Below are 16479 nucleotides of genomic sequence, written 5' to 3' on the forward strand. Positions count from 1 at the left end.
TTGAGATTTTACAAATGTTTTGTTGTTGTTGGTCTCACTGCTTCTGTTAGCTTGCATAGCATTCCAGACTCTTCCTTTTATAGTCATCCGGAACCATGGGTTATAGTTTTTAATTTTCACAGGGAGTTCACTGAAAGAGACTTTCTAAAATTTAATATACCAGAGTTTAGAAATGAACGTTTGAAAATAAGAGTGATAATTGCAGAAAACAATGAAGTCACTTGGTCAGTAGATTACAGATGCTGCAAAGCTATTTGGTTCTGGCTTCTGCCATTTCATTGACAGTACAGAAACCAAAGTGAACTTCTTGAGATTCTGTCTCTCTTAAGTACTTTCCATCTCTCTCAAAATGGTTCTCAGTTTTCAGTCTTTATATGACTAATTTGTGTTTTACATAATTAGGACACCTCTCACTATACATGGATGGAGGCAGGAAGAGAATGAGAGATGATTTTTTTTTTGTTTTCTTCGAGACAGGGTTTCTTTGTATAGTCCTGACTGCCCTGAAACTCACAGAGATCCGCCTGCCCCTGCCTCACAAGTGCTGGGATTAAAGGTGCACCCTTTTATTTTTTATATTATAAAGGTCATGAGGAGGAGAGAATTTTAAAGGATAATGTTTGGCCAGCACAATGTAGAACAATCCAAGACTGTTCCCTGCTTCTCCTGCCTACTTTGTGTATACTGTTGCTCAGGGTGGAATGAGAAGCCTCTCTTGTCTATGCACTGATAGCTTATTCTGGTGATTGGAGCCAGCAAATAGTATTTGGTGGGTAGCTAGCTATTTTTCTAGCATTAGATCAGGATACAAGATAGATAAAAATTCCTGTTTTTTCATGATTTTACAGTGTAACTGGGGAAATGTCAGTTATATATTATATTACATTAAGATATAGTAAGAATTAGATAAAAGGAAAGGTGGGGCTAATTGTGTTGGCATAGCCTTTAGTCCCAGCACTCAGGAGGTAGAAGCAGTTGGATGGTCCTCTGAGTTCCAGTCCAGCCTGTTTTACATAACAAGTTTCAGACCAGCCAGGGCTACATAAATTTGGGACCCTGTCTCGATTTAAAAAAAAGTTGATCTTGGTAAGTGGAATGATGTCCATTAAGAGGGTGATGATACAGGTGGCAGCTTTTATTATTTTAGTATTTTATTATTCTTTCAATTTATTTGGGGGAGGTGTCTGTAGTGAGGAGCAGCGGGCTGTGTTCCCACTCAGCTCCTGCACGGCTAGCTTTATACCTGAAATAACAACACACAAATTGTATTCTTTTAAACACTGCCTGGCCCATTAGTTTTAGCCTCTTATTGGCTAACTGTCATATCTTGATTAACCCATTCTATTCATGTGTGTAGCACCACGAGGTGATGATTTATCAGGAAGGATCTTAACCTGCGCCCATCTTGGAGAGGAGAGCTATAGCGTCTGCCTCACTTCCCTTCTTCCCAGCATTCTGTTCTGTCTTTCCTGCCTACCTATGTTCTGACCTATCAGGCCAAGCAGTTTTCTTTATTAATTAACCAATGAAACAACAGATAGATAGAAGACCCACCTACATCAGGTGTCACATGCCATAGCATTTGTGTGGAAGTCAGAAGACCACTTGGTGGGTTTGGTTCTCTCCTATCTTAACTTGGGTTCCAGGTATCAGTCCTGTGAGGCAAGTGCCATTACCTGTTCTGCCATCTTGCTGACTCTTGACTCTGGTCCTGCTTCCCCTGGTCTTGTTTCGTCTCGTCTCATCTCATCTGGTTTTCTCCTACCTTACATGGTTGAGACAAAGATTCAGTTACCCAATGTTGTATGACAAAACTCTTTTTGGGAAAATGCACACACATCCTCTCAACCCAGATAGCTCATAACAGACCAAACTATGGACACCGCCAAAGCCCAACTTCGTGAAACAATGAATTTTATTGGGGTTACTTACAGGAATATGAGAGGGCTTACTTACTGAAGCAGTAATGACTCAAAGACGTCAGCTTCACAAAGGCCCACCTCAGCATGAGTGACTGCTCACACAGCAGGGAACTTGGTCTACCCTGCATAGCCTGCTGGCAGCTCAGGAAGATGTAAAGTGTCCTTTCCAGGTGGCTCAGTTGGTCTTAATCTCTTCCAGGCAGCTCAGCAGGTTTCTGCTTCTTCCAGGCAGCTGGTCTGGTCCAAGGGCCTTTGCAGCTCAGCTTCTTTCCATCTGAGGGGGACTCTCCTCTTTAGTTGTCTATGCTGGCATGAAGGAGCCTAGTGAATCTGGTTGGTTTCAGGGACTTCCTGAAGCTATTTTTAGTTGCTTAAGGAGCTTCCCTGCAGGATAGAATGTTTCCAAGTACCCAGGAATAGAACTGTTATCCAGTACCCAGGCTGATCTAGAATTGATAATTCTCCTGCCTGTTTCCTAAATAACAAACTATAAGCTACATTTCCTATTCTTTTTCAGATTTGAAAAAGTTTATTAGTCACAGAAGGCATGCTAACACCTAAAAATCAGATTTTGCTATTTGCATTAGCCCCTGACTTTAGATCAGAAGTGAAATTGCTGTACTGGACTTACAGTTTTTGTCTGTTCACCTCAACTTTGCTCAGAAGTCTGTGCTGCTTTGTAACAAACTTCATATCATGCATTGCTGTGTTGCATTGTTTCAGATGTGACAGTCATATAGCATTATTTTAACAATATAAAGTGTAATATGAAACTGTTACTGTTGTTGTATCTTCTTGATTTTGATACTACCTAAACAAGTGTCAGTTTGGGAATAAGGAGATATTTGCAGTGAGAACATACCTGACATAGGGAGTATGTCTGACTTAAGGATGAAAAAGAATATCAAAACATTTTAGAGCTATCAAGTTAGCCTGATGAGTTTGTAATTGTCTTGCTCATGAGTGATGTTTAATAAATGTCATTGTTTTTAAAATCATGTTTGAACAACCTAATGAATACTTTAAAATGACTTTTAAATGACTTTATTTTCTTCAAAGAAGTTTGAAAATAGAATTTTGGCAAAATAAGTATATATCATAAGCTTCATGCATCAAAAAACGCCATACACTACTCCTGTTAGCTTTAGTTCCTGTGGATCTGACCCTGCCATGTCATTTCCTTTTTTTTCCAATCATTTATTTTTTAAAATTACAATATAATTACATCACTTCCTACTTCCTTTTCCTCCCTCCGAACTCTTGAATACACCCCTCCTTGCTGTTTCTCAGATTCATGGCCTCTTTTTTTTCATTACTTATTGTTATACACACACACACACACACACACACACACACACACACACACACACTCCTTCCCTCCTTTCCTCCCTCCTGGCCTCTCTTCATTAATTGTTACATACACATACTCATGGCCTTTTTTCATTAATTATTGTTTCATATACACACAGATACATACATATTCCTAAATACACCCTTCTCAGTCTGTGTAATGTTACTTGTATGCATGTTTTTGGGACTGACCATATTGGTATGGGAAAACCAATTGTTGTGCACATCCCTGGGAAAGACTGTTTCTCCCTGCTCTCAGGAGTCCATAGTTGCCTTTAATTTTTGGACTAGGGTTGAGGCTTCCTGTGCTTTCTTCTGTCTGTGTTATGTTTATTGTCCTTGTATAACTTCTGACATTACTAAAAGACACACTTGCAGCAAGCTCCTTTATCCTTTGGATCTTACAATCTTTCTGCCCATTCTTCCACAGTGATCCTTGAGCCTTAAGTACAGGAATTGTTTTAGAGATGTATCTGTTAGGACTGGGCTTCACAGCTCTGCATTTTGATTAATTGTGGTTGTCTGTAATGGTCTATTGCAAAGAGAAGTTTCCTTGATGAGAGTGAGGGCTACACTTATCTGTTGGTATAAGGATAAATGTTTAGAGTGAAGCTAGTGATTCTGCTGGGTTAGTGGAGTGGCACTTGTAGGTTCTCCTCCAAGATCCATGATGTCACTTGCCCTGGGGAGTTGACTAGGTTTCTAGTGCCAGGCACCTTCTTGTTGAGCAGGTCATAAGTCCAATTAGAGAGATGCTGGTTGTTGCCAAAATATACATGCCACTACTGTGCCCTAGGTTTGTTGTGCCAGGGTGGTCGTTGTTGTGGATCTTAGGCGTCACAGCTGGGTAGAACTGTTGTTTGTCTCCCTCCTTTGGAAGCTTGCATAGTGCCTTCTGGTATCATGAAAGCTAGTCTCCTGGGAGCAGGTTTTCAGGTCAGTTCCTCTTGGGCCTCAGACCCTAGGTATGAATTGCATGGTATCTTTAGAAATAGGGACTTGCCTTCTGCCTCTGGGAGGTGGCTGAGGGCAATAGCAGTAGTCTGTAATATTTGGAGAGTCTCTTGATCAAAACTCAAAAGAGGGCTTTTCATGCCTGGAGTTGGGGTTTTAGTTAAATGGTCTTCGGCTTTTGGAGGGAACATTGTCAGCCCAGATGAGAAAATTTTATTTAAACTATATATGCATATTTATACACAGACTTGGCATGTCTTTTTTTAAAGGCAGATTGTTATAGTATGATTCATCATGACTTTTCCAAACATCCTTATTGTTATTTTAGCCTCCTTTCCTTTTGTATTTATTTCCCTTTCCCTTCCCTATTAGCACCTATGTAACAACCTTTGTAGGCAGAGACTTGTAATCACACAGAAACTATATTAATTTCAGCACTGCTTGGCCAATAGCTTAGGCATATTCCTGGCTAACTCTTACATCTTAAATTAACCCATTTCTATTAATCTGTGAATCGCCTTGAGGCTGTGGCCTACTGGTGAGGGGTAAGGTTCTACTGGGGGCTGGTGCCTTTCTCTTCACCGCTGCGTGTCGTGTCCGTCACTCCTCCTGCTTTGTCTCTATGTCCTGTTCTGATCTCACACTTGACTTTACTAAGCCATTGGTAATAAAACATTTATAGTGTTCAGATGGGAATTCCACATCACATCTTAGTGTTTTTATTAAGTGCAACACATGGGAGGGCTTAGCTAGTCTTGCTAGGAGGTCACTGTGGGGAGCCTTCTCAGGTTGTAGTCTTGTAGGTGAAGGAAGCCACAGCTGATTTTTTTTACACATGCTGGTTCTTCATTCCTAAACGATTGCACTTAGGCCAGAGGAAGGCTTTGCCATCCCTTTGTGCCTCACCTGGGGAAGGCTTTGTTATTCCCAAGATTCTGAGGCTTGGGAATCCTTGACATGTCTGTGCTCATGTCAATAATACACATTTACTCACAATTCCGTCTACGTTGACTTAGAACTTCATCCCCTCCTTACACATTCTGCTTTCTGCATCATCTTGGCAGATAACATTTTTTATTGTGAATTAACAGAACCTCAGAAATGTTTCTAATGTGGCGTTTAAGGTTAATAGAAAGAAACCCTATTTGGGCTAGATGGCATCTGAAGTGCACTCTAGGTGCGGCAGTTCTAAATGGAGCTGATGGCACAGGACCACCAGAAGTAGTACTAGTTAAGGAATACCAATTTCAACATAAGGGCTGCTTCTTAGGGATGTGTGTGGGGTCATTTATCTTGTGGTCCCTTGATTATATATTAAGAGAAAGTTCCATTAGCTTAAAATAAAAAATCAACTTGAAAAATATGAAGTGTTTATCTATTTAGAAAAGCAGTTAGGAGTAGTGTAGATCCCTTGTCTAAAATGATAACTGAAAATGTTTCTGATTTAGAATATTTCACAGATTACCTCCTTGAACATAGTTACTCTGAAATCAGAAACACTATAAACTTTGTTTAAATTTTATTTTATTTAGAGTATGTGTGTGCACACCAAGGCACACTTGTATATCAGTTATCTTGACCCAGTAAGCCATCTTGCTTCCAGGCCCTCTAAGCTTATTGTGAGTACCCCCAAAAGATTCTGGTTGGACATGGGGAGATGGCTCAGTGAGTGAAAAGCTGAAAACCCGAGTTCATTCCCAGGCCCATGTAAGATGCCTGGGGTAGTAGTGCAGGTCTGCAATCCCCTCAACAGGAGAACGCCAGCATTTTTATGGGAGAGTTGTTCAAACCAGCTTGAAATAAAGTGGCAGGAAAGAGAGACCCTACTTTAAAAACAAAGTGGAATATAAAAACTGAATCCCAAAACTTGTTCTCAGGCTGCACATGTGTACCATGGCATACGTGTACAGTCACGTGGGGGCACCTCCTCCCTCACCCAATCACTCACACACATACCCTAATCACCAGTCACATGCACTCATATGCACACCCAGTCACATATAAAATCACTCATACATATACACCAAACACTCACATACACACAATCTCACACACGTACCACTCACACACACACTAAAAAACTCTCTTATACACACACGTTCAAATATCATCCCAAAATTTTCTAATTTTAATGATATTTTAGATTTTTTAATTTAGAGATGCTAAATACAAATTGTAGAAGTAAAATGCAAATTTTAAATCGTAAGAGGAATCGAAAGCCTTACTTATTCCTAAAATGCTGTAAGGGTTTAAGAGGTGTGAAGGACATGGGAAGGGTAACAAAATGAAATACTGAAGTAGAGTTAATTATCGAATTATAGAAAATGAATGTTAAAGTTGCCTGGTAAGTAACAAACTTGGCTGAAGAACAAATTTTCGGCCCTAAGTTTTGCACAAGACACAGACATACAACACAGTGGCACAAAACTGAAGATTAGAGATAAGCAAGGAGTCAGAGATGGTGACACTTGTAATTCCAGCACTCAGGAGGCGAGGCAGGAAGACTGGGGACTGAGGAAGCAGCCTGTGCGGCATGAGACTGGCTCACAAAGATAATACAACATGGGCGTGAATGCAAAGTAGAATCAGCATTTTATTTATTTTGCACAGAGTCTCATGTAACACCGGTTAGTGGTCAATTCCTAAGCTTTCTACCTCAGTCTCTACAATGCAGGAATTAAAGATATGTCACCTGACCTGACATTTTTAGTAGAATTCAAATGGTAAATTATTAATCTGTACAAAAGAGTCAAGAGTTATGTGTAGTTAATATAGTATCATGAACTAAAGTATTTGATACTATGGTACATACTTTTTGTTCATGGTTAGCGGCTTATAACTAACTCCCCAAGGCAGGTCAGAACATTCTGTCTGGAGCTGGCCATAAAGGAATTCTTTGACCTACTTTGTATGATACAAGTGGCAAGGGCCTTTATTCTCCAAATTCATGAGGAAGGGAATACTGAAGAATCTGGGGAAAGATTTCAATTAGTAATAATTCTTCAGACATACCTCGTATTGCTGCTGCACAAGTAAGGAGTCCTTAAGGATGGAAAGACATGGTTGCCCTTGCTTCAGTCATCCCTGTAAGAGTCCAGTGGCCAGTGCTGGAGTGTTTCCATATAGCACGTTCTCATAGAGGGCACACCCAGAGAGGGCACAGTAGTTCTGTGTCTCTTCCCTCAGCCCCAGCCTGCCATACATCTCTTCATCGTATTCTCTGTATGTGTTTTCCCGAGTTCTGTAATCGAATCAAGTAAATTTATCAAACCTGGGAGGGGATTGTGGAAATCCTAGTGTATAGCTAGTTATTTAGAAGTACAGGTCACAAGTTGAGGCTTGTGTCAGTATATGAAGTGTGAGAGGAGTGCACACCTGTCTCAAAACAAAACAAACAACCCCTCAAATGCTAAACAAACAATAACAAAATGTGTAAAGAAGGGTTCCAAGGTGGGGGCTGAGCCCTAAGTCTGTGGGATCTACCACTATCTCCAGGTAGACAGAACTGATGGACATCTAGTCAGTGCCAGGATGGACTCCACGTGAATGGGAGAATGTCCATCAAAGGCTGCTGTGGCCTTCCTTATTTGTTGTTGGCACGGAAAAACCTTACCCTTTGTTGATTTTTGTGTTATTGATAACAGAGAAAAATTTGTGTTTCTCCTTATTCAACTCCCAATATTTAAGCGAAAATCCATTAAGAATAAGAAGAAAATGATAAAATCCCTTGTATGAGGTACCGATGCTGTGTGAGGACTACCACTCTAGGTCAGTGTGCTAACAAACAGGTGTTGTCTTTCTATGAAATTTAGCTTATTATCTTCTACCTTATGTGGCTAGGAAGTCTAGGATGCCTAAATGGTCTCCTCGGGGTTTCACAGTGTCAAACAGTGCTGTATTCTCATTAGGAATTCTAATTAAGGAAGACCTGCTTCTTCTTCGGGTTCATTCAGGTTGTTGGCAAAATTCATTTTCCTGTAGCTCTGTGAGTGAGGATCTGAGCTCTTGTGAGCCTGCAGCCAGGAATAGGTTCTAGTGGCTGCCCACAGTCCTGTCAGGTGAGCCTTTCCATAGGCAGTTCACAGCATGTCTCTCTGCTTCAAGACCAGAAGGAGGCTCTCTAGACAGCACAAATGGAGTACTATATAATGAAGCATAATTGCAGGCATAATATCACCTCATTTTTGCCATGTTTTTCCAGCTAGAAGTCATTCACAGGCTTCTAGTGTACTCCAGTAGGAGTGACATACAAGAGCAGTGACTCATTAGTGGTCACCTTGGTGTGTCCGTAATAGCGGGGGAAATAGGTAAAGAGAATCTGAATAATATAATTAACAGGCTGATTTATTAGTATCTGTAATGTTTAACATGTTTTAACAATTTTGGTAACAGCTTTATTGAGAGGTAATTTATATGGCATAGAACACACATGATGGAGGTCAGAGAATACCTTGAGTCAGTTCTCCCCTTCTACCATGGAAGCCCAGGAGTCACTCAGACTGCCAGCCCTTGTGGCAAGTCCTTTACCATACGTTTATCTTACTGGCCTGCTTTTAGGAGTTCCAGAAAGAATTGTGCGGCTATCTTCACCATTTAATTTTAGAACATCTCAAGCCCCATCCCTCCATACCCCCAACCCCAACCTGCGCTCAGCAGTCAGCTGTTATTCATCCCTCGGTTCCTAACAACCATTTGTCTTTCTGTATACAGCTCTCAAGACTTGGACATCAGTGCCTTGATGGCTCCTTGCAGAGAGAGTTCTGTGGATGGAACCCAGGGTTTTGTGCTTACCAGGCAAATACTCTACCTGAGCTACACTCTAGCCCTCTTTCAGTATTACATTGATATTATATAGTATGTAACCTTTTGTGTCTGATTTCTCTCATTGGGTGATCATTTGAAGGTTTATACTATAGCATAAAGGAATACTTTATACAGTTTAATAGGTGAATAACATTTGATTGCATGGATATAACACATTTTGTTTATCTGCTCATCAGGTGGTAGACATTAGAATTGTTTCCATTTTGTGATTATTATGAATAATGATCCTCTGAACATTTGCATGTATTTGCTTCTTGGCATATGTTGTAAAAGGGGTGGCGGCCGCTTCCCGCTGCCAGGCTCCCAGCAGCCTGGCTAGCTTATACCCTTAAATAACAACAGACAAATTATATTCATTTAAACACTGCCTGGTCCATTATTTCTAGCCTCATATTGGCTAATTCTCACATCTTAATTAACCCATTTCTATTAATGTGTATTGCTACTTGACTGTGGCTTACCGGCATGAGTCTAGTCAATGTCCGTCTTGTGAAGGAGAATCATGGCGTCTGCCACACTGCCTTCTTCCTCCCAGAATTCTGTTCTGTCTACTCCGCCTATCTAAGCTGCTGTCCTATCAAAAGGCCAAGGCAGTCTCTTTATTTAACCAATGAAAGTAACACATAGACAGAAGACCCTCCTACACCATTTCCCCTTTTTCTGTTTAAACAAAAAAAAGAAAGGCTTTAACTTTAACATAGTAAAATTATATATAACAAAATAGTTCTCAAGCAAGAATTACAGTTATAATATTTATATCTGTTTTATCTTTTATCATAACAATGGAAAACTATAACCATCTATCTATTCTTCAATTCCATCAAGACTCCAGAAAGATATATTATTATTATTACTTAAGTAAATGAGGAGTAAGCAACTTCAAAAACTCTAGAAATGACAGAGACCTCTCACTGCCTGGACAGTCACCCAAAGTTCCTCTGTACCGTTGAAGCATCCATCTTTGGCCTTCAGGCCTATAGTATCCAGCAGACTTTTTCATGAAGCAGGAAATTTCAAAGACAGTTCAGTCACTTTCTTTTGTATTCTGCAGAATGTCTCGCAGACTCGTTCATGAATCAGGAACCCCAAAGGATCAACTTACCTTTAGGCAAGTTCAGCAGTCCTCTCTCTGCGGGTTCTTCATGTCCAGCTTATGCAACAGTCCAGGCAAGAGCAGTTTCTTGCCCAAATGGCTAGCAAATGCCGTAAGGAGCCTCTTCGATGCCCATCTTCTTCTTGAAGTAGCTGGTGCTGCCAGGAGCAGACGTGTCTCATTGTCATGAAAACCCTAAGTTATTAAAACATTTAAAATGCCATATTCTGTAGTCTTTGAAAGATAGGAAGAATGCCTATCTAACTGAAATATATCTCTATATATCTAAAAAAATCTAACATGACTACAAGCGTGACTACTATCGATTATTATCCATTAACAACCTATATTTCCTGATTATACATTACATTTTTAAATGAACTACACAATCACAATACCTTAATCAAAATCAGAAATACATATACATATAACAAGATTGACCTTGAATTTATATCAATAAATACCAATGTAAATTATTCATATCTATATCATATCCCCCTTTAAATGTAAAAGAACATTTATAGACAGTATCTGGGAATATGGGCGCAGTTATTTTTCTCCAAACTTCTTCCTGCTGTATGGGAGGCACTGTTAATCAGGTCTTTCATGGTGTATCCTGTGTGCCAGGTTCATCTCAGTCGGCAGTTGAGTGAAGTTATTTTTTGAGGGTGTTCACAGCAACCTTTCAGGAGGTCATGGTCTATCATACCATATTAGGATAGAAGCAATTCACAGGGTCTCATCCTCTGAGAAAACAAAAGAAGAACCTCTTTTCCAAAGCAGCATATCCTTAGATCCAAATTATGAAGTCAAGATAGCTTTATAATAAACATGTTGGATTAGCTTAGCAGACCACACAATGAAATGTCTTTCTGTATTTAGCTCCTTCACAGTCAAAAAATTGAAAGAAAGGGCTGGAGAGGTGGCTCAGTGGTTAAGAGCATTGCCTGCTCTTCCAAAGGTCCTGAGTTCAATTCCCGGCAACCACATGGTGGCTCACAATCATCTCGCCTGCAGACATACACACAGACAGAATATTGTATACATAATAAATAAATATTTTTTAAAAAATTGAAAGAAAATACAATAATATACAAAATCCAAACTCTCTGTGAATTTTCCATTTTTACATGGCTTATTTTTCTTTATTTCTTTTAATCTATAACTATCTGTACTCTGTCTCTTTAAAGACTTTACCCTTTTAAAGGCATTAACTTTATTCTTTATATTCTTTTTCTTCTCTCTCCTAAACTTACGTACACCCATCCAATACTGTGACCCATTTAGAGGTCTTTTATGTCTGAATCTGTCCTATTGTGAATCTGTAGTTCTTTACTGTCTAGGAGCACTTCTTAAAATGCTAAGCACTTCTTAAAAACTTAAGTTGGGCCATGTAGAGGTAATGCAGTACTGCCTGTTTCCTGCCCAGTCTAAACCTTAACTGCGCTGTTATTATGACAATTATGACAGTTTCTGCCTGAGATCAACACAGTTCAGCATGGTGGAACTGCTCCTGCCTCAGAGCCATTTGGTGCCCCTGAGCTGCGCACAGTTCCAGGTACACAGCAAGTCCACATTGCCATCAAGCAAGCAAGCATTTTACTCATAAAACCCCATCCAAATTCTCTGTCTTCTGCAAGAGACAGAGGCCATGCTAGGAGCATAGCCCAGAAAGCCGGTGTTTTAAAACTGCACGGCTTTTTTTTTGTAAGGCTGCTGAGTCAGGAATTCTCTCTGTGGCACGCCACCCACAAAGAGCAAAAAGCTGTGTTAATTTCTCTCTCTCTCTCTCTCTCTCTCTCTCTCTCTCTCTCTCTCTCTTTCTCTCTCTCTCTCTCTTTCTCTCTCTCCTTTTTTAAGCCCTCTCAGGTTTTATGTGGAGTTAGTAGACCACATTAGAGCGCCACTCTGTTGTTATTTTGGGGTGAAAGCTAGCCAGGTGGCCAGGAGCCGGGCAGCGGGAAGCTGCCTGCTGCTCCTCTTACTACAGTCATATGATAGATTTTTGTTTAACATTTTCCAAAGGGGCCATACTTTTTACGTTCCCATCAGCAGTGTATGAGGGTTCCCATTTTACCACTTCCTTGCCACATGTTTACATTGTTTTAAATTCTAGTCATTCTAGTGATTTTGAAGTAGCATCTCATTATAGTTTTATTGTATTGCCATAATGACCAATGACGCTGAGTGCTTTTCTGTTTGTTTGTTTGTTTTCTGTCACTGTGCTAGCATACATTGACAAAAACAGCTTAAGGGAGAAGGGACTTGTCTGACAGTTGGAGGAGCAGCCTGTGATGTGAGAAGTCACAACTGCAGGAGCATGAGGCAGCTGGTCACATTGCACCCACAGTCAAGAAACAAAGTGGGATAAATGTACCTGCTCAGCTAATGTTTTACTTTGTGTATAGTCCAGGACTTTGGCCCAGGGTATAGTGCCACCCACAGTGGGCTTATCTTCCACCGTTATTAACCTAATCAAGATAATCCCCATAGAGGCTAGTCTCCCAAGTGCTTCTAAATCTTATCAAGTTGATTGTTTTGTGGATAGAGGCATGTGTGTGCTATGGTACACATATGGAAGTCAGAGGACAATTGACAGGAGTCAGTTCTTTCCTTCCACCATGTGGGTCCTTAGGACCAAACTCTGTCAGATTTGGCAGCTTATCTGTCAGATTATGCACTGAGCCATCTTGCCACCCCTACCTGTATTCTTTTTTTTTTAAGATTTATTTATTTATTATGTATACAGTGTGCACACCAGAAGAGGGTGCCAGATCTCATTACGGATGGCTGTGAGCCACCATGTGGTTGCTGGGAATTGAACTCAGGACCTCTGGAAGAGCAGCCAGTGCTCTTAACCTCTGATCCATCTCTCCAGCCCCCCATACCTGTATTCTTAACATTATGTTAATTTTGTATCCTTGTAACTGGAGATTTCTCTCCTGGCCACCAGTTCCCAAATAACCACTCTGAGGCTTAATATTAATTACAAATGGATTGACCTATTAGCTCAGGCTTATTATTAACTAGCTCTCACAACTTAAATTAATCCATTTCCATTATTCTATATTTTACCACAAGGCTCATGGTTTGTTACCTCACATCTTGCTTCTCCAGAGACTGCTGGTACCTCTCTGACTCTGCCTTCTATTTCCCTGTATCTGTTTGGATTTCCCCGACTAACTCTATTCTGTCTGGCTGTTGGCCAAATCAGCTTCTTTATTAAACAATGGTAAAACATTTTTACAGCATACAGGACGTCATCCTGTATCACATCATCTTTCATGGTCTACCTGAAATTTATTTGATGTTAGCATTATGCAACTGGATGGGGGATTTTTTGTTTGTTTGTTTGTTTGTTTTCTTTTGTTTTTGAGTTTTTCAAGACAGGGTTTCTCTGTACCTTTGGAGCCTGTCCTGGAACTAGCTCTGTAGACCAGGCTGGCCTCCAACTCACAGAGAACCGCATGCCTCTGTCTCCCGAGTGCTGGGATTAAAGGCATGCGCCACCACTGCCCAGTGTGGGTGTGTTTTCTTACGTGGATTTTTACCTTGTTTTACTATAAAATAGCTGAGGTAACGAAATACGATATAGTGATATATATCAAAATTATTGTTGGCATTTTTATGCTTCCAAACTATTGTTTGTTATATGATATACTTATTTTATTTTTGTAAGACACTATTGGAACAAGAAAGCAAGGGTATTGTCTTGCTGTGATAAAATGCCATGAACCAAAACACTTGAGGGAGGAAAAGGGTTGTCTACAGTTTGTAGTTCACCATCCAGTTCAAGATGAAAACGTGGAGACAGGAACTGAAGCAGGAACTAGCAAGTAACATGACCTGCTCAGCCTGCTTTCTTATAGTACCCAGGACCACCAGCCCAGGGGTGTTACTACCCACAGGGAGTTGGACCCTTCCACATCGTTCATCACGCAAGGAAAATGTACCATAGGCTCATACGGAGGTGAATCTGGTGGTGTATTTTCCCAGTTGAAGTTCCCTCTCCAAAATGATGCTAACTTGTGTCATGTTTACACAAAACTAGCCACAACGCTTTTAATTTTTAATCAAAATAAAACTCCATTGCTCAACAACAACAACAAAACCCCCAAATACTAGATTTCTGTAGGAACTTAAATTTTTTATTTACCCCATAAAAAGTTACACAGTTTTAAGCATTTTTTAAATGTAAGGTTTTGGTTTGTGCTGATTAGAATTCTGCTCAGCAGCACATCTGAGATGACGCTTGGAAAGGTCTATAGAATGTGGTATAGTTGGAAGCTGCAGGCTTTGTGAATACGGAGTGTGCATCACAAATGTCCTCAAAGTCATTCAGGGTTGGCAGCATTATGAAAATGTATCCATAGCAGGAACTACTGTCAGTTCTGTCATTGCCTCGTCATCCACCTCCAGATTCAGTGAAGCCCTAATTAAAATCCTTGTTTTTCTTTCCCTCTCTTCTTCTTTCTTTAGAATTACTACTTTTTGAATTGAAACTCAAAAGGCAAAGTACTTTTGAAAGAAAAGATTACTTCCTTCAACAGATAAACAGTGGACACAATCCATGGGAGTGAGAACTGTTTTCTTTTTGAGACAGTGTCTTGTACATAATCCAGGCTAGACTGGAATTTTTGGGGTTTTTTTTAGGACAGGGTTTCTCTGTATAACAGCCCTGTCTGTCCTTAAACTCACTTTGTAGACCAGGCTGGCCTCTAACTCTCAGAGATCCTACTGCACCTGCCTCCTGAGTGCTGGGATTAAAGGTGTGCACCATCACCGCTCGGCTTGGGACTGGAATTTTTAATCTTCTGCCTTATCCTCTCAAATGCTGGGATCAGAGGTATATGCCACCACACCTGGCTAGAAAAAGCCAAATTGACTACCACTTCATGAGATCAAATTCTAGGTCATATGCATATATAAACATGAAAAGGAAAAAAAACAGATCTCTTAGAAAATACCTTAAAGATCTAAGTGCAAAGGAAGAGGTAGATACACAGTGTATGTGTGTTCGTGTGCACGCGTGGACTTTTGGAGCTGCAGCTCAAAGCCTTCAGCATGCTGGACTCATGCTCTATCGCTAAGCTACACTTCCAGCCTGGAAGAGTTTTTAATAATGTAACAACAGATGGACACCAAATTATTAGCTATAGTTAAAAACTTACAGGTGGCGAAAACTAATCTTGTGTTAGTAATGTCCGTGGAGGGGGGGAGTAATGTCCCAGGAGGGGGGGGTCAGAGCCAAATCCTTGAGAAAATTAGGCTAGATTCAGAATTGGAGTGGCATGAGTTCTTTCAGTTGCCATCAACTCTACAGTCTTTTGTGGTTCCTATGATGGTGGCTGCCTACCAAGGTTTTTAATAACTCCTGTTACTCCTTTGCATTAGAATGTGGGGCACCTGGGCTGATTTCAGTAAACTACCAGACACATTTGAAGGCATTTCAGTATTTTTTCATTTGTTAGACCGTGATTTGATACATTTTTTTAGAAAACAAGTTAAATGTCTTGTATACTTTAATAAGTTTGGTAGCCGGGTGGTTCACAATTTCCACCTGTCATGAAAACCAGTGAAGGGGGTGCCTTGGAGTCAGAGGTCTCAAAAAGTTCTTGCCATAGCAACAACTTTGCCTTTAGACATTGCATATTCAAATTTAAAATGCTATCAGCTCACTACTATGTATTAATCACATTCCACGTGCGTGCCACATGGAGTTAGCTGATATGCTCTGGGCTGTGCAGTTGTAGAAACTTCCCACTACAGAAAGATTGTTTTTTTTTGCTTTTGTTTTTATGTTTTGTTTTTAAAGCAGCTCTGCCATTGTGCAAAAAGAAAGCAAATAAAGGCTTAGCAGGACTATTGTTGAACTACTACTCAGATATTTCAGCCCCACCACATTAAGGTTGTCAGGTGTCCCTCATGAAAAGCATGCCGCTTGCTATGTTTTTATCAGATTTGGGAGTTAAGGAAACATTTAGAAGCTTTGTGGAGGGGCAGTGCCTCTAGTCGCCTTTAACCCCAGGAGAGGCAGTCAGAGCTTCACAGGGGCCTGCTAGCTCGTTCCTGCTTCTCTGTGGTACAATTATTGCTAGAATTTTGACTCCGCAGTTGCTAAGCACCTGAAATTGTGGGCATTGGATTTAGGGTCACAATAGAACACAATAGGTGTTCAGTCTGCTACCGAGGACAAATATACACGGTTACCACATGGTGTTATTAACCAGCAATATAGAAGGTCCAAAAAGACCTGGAAACATTTTAGTTTGTTTATATTACCCTACCGATGCCACTGAGACGCAGAAGAAAGGAGAAAGGTTTAAGCAGTTTAAG

At 40.4% G+C, this 16479-nt stretch overlaps 1 protein-coding gene across 4 annotated transcripts in view; it reads left to right on the forward strand.

Annotated features, from left to right (window-relative positions):
* Positions 1-16479, forward strand: part of Rnf38 (ring finger protein 38) — a 91831-nt gene that overhangs the window by 38739 nt on the left and 36613 nt on the right. The gene's annotated exons all lie outside the window — the stretch shown is intronic.

This window comes from Microtus pennsylvanicus, chromosome 3, assembly GCF_037038515.1.
Source record: "Microtus pennsylvanicus isolate mMicPen1 chromosome 3, mMicPen1.hap1, whole genome shotgun sequence".
Classification (NCBI taxonomy): domain Eukaryota; kingdom Metazoa; phylum Chordata; class Mammalia; order Rodentia; family Cricetidae; genus Microtus; species Microtus pennsylvanicus.